At 38.6% G+C, this 1068-nt stretch overlaps 1 protein-coding gene across 1 annotated transcript in view; it reads right to left on the reverse strand.

The window, feature by feature from the left end:
- Positions 1 to 1068, reverse strand: part of LOC106456418 (SH3 and multiple ankyrin repeat domains protein 3-like) — a 130733-nt gene that overhangs the window by 50235 nt on the left and 79430 nt on the right. The gene's annotated exons all lie outside the window — the stretch shown is intronic.

The raw sequence follows: 1068 nt of genomic DNA on the forward strand, positions 1-1068 counted from the left end.
TGTGACATAAACTTAACATGTGTTCTTGTACAATGTCTAGCAGGCACAGGAAGTGTGCCTTGTTTATGAAACAGACAAATTAGAATTTTCTGAAAGACTGCAACAAACATCTCGAGTGAGTCGAGCCCGGCACACGTACACGGCAGCAGGCGCGACGCCACGGTCCTATCACTGCTGCTCGCAGCTTTAATGTGGAATATGAAATAAGGGCCTAAAAATAAGATTAATTAGGCATCATTTACTTTCAGCTATTCATCTACCTGCTATTCATTTACATATTAATAGGAAATGGAAGGACAATCTAACATTCATTTACTTTCTCCTTTGGGCTCCCACATCTGGGCTCATCATCTTCTATTATAAACTGCACAGCAATATTAAATTGTATAATCAGTATTTGAGTTCTAAGGGCAAACTGTGTCATTAAATGTTGTAGTGTGACTCTCACCAAGCACCTAATCCAGTAAAAGCTTTTCTTCACTAATTTTCCAAATAGCCCCGCCCACCTCATGACCCACCGTAACTTTTGATACACACTCTTACACATATGCAGCTATATATAACAACCTGCTACACGTCTCCCATTCAACAGTCACAGACCAACTAATATCATATTATGATTCTTGATGGCCAGAGCTCGTTTAAGTCCCCGGCTTTAAAACTGTAAATGAGTGAAAGATTACTGGTAAGCCTACATTAAACAGCAGGAAGCCTCCAAGGCTGAGATTACACTCCTTACTCCTTTGCTTCCTCTGAAAACATCCATTTGCTTAAAGGTTAATCTCACACAAATGGAAGAGATAAGGATGTGTTATATTATCATGCTAGAGGAGTCTTATAATGAGTATAAAATAAGATAAAACAACAAACCGATGGAATGTGCTAACAGGTGTATGTGTTTTTCAAGTTTTGGCAAAAGTCTTTGCACATTTCCTGCAAATTTCTTTTATCTCTCCAGGTATATACAACAGATGATATATACCAGGGGAGCTAATAGGGATACTACTTTATACATGAAAGGACCCTTAAAGAATATTCACCCTCTCAGAAATGCCAGTGATTTCGTTG

Source organism: Pundamilia nyererei, unplaced genomic scaffold (genome assembly GCF_000239375.1).
Source record: "Pundamilia nyererei isolate P.nyererei 1_Seehausen unplaced genomic scaffold, PunNye1.0 scaffold00200, whole genome shotgun sequence".
NCBI classification, from domain to species: Eukaryota; Metazoa; Chordata; class Actinopteri; order Cichliformes; family Cichlidae; genus Pundamilia; species Pundamilia nyererei.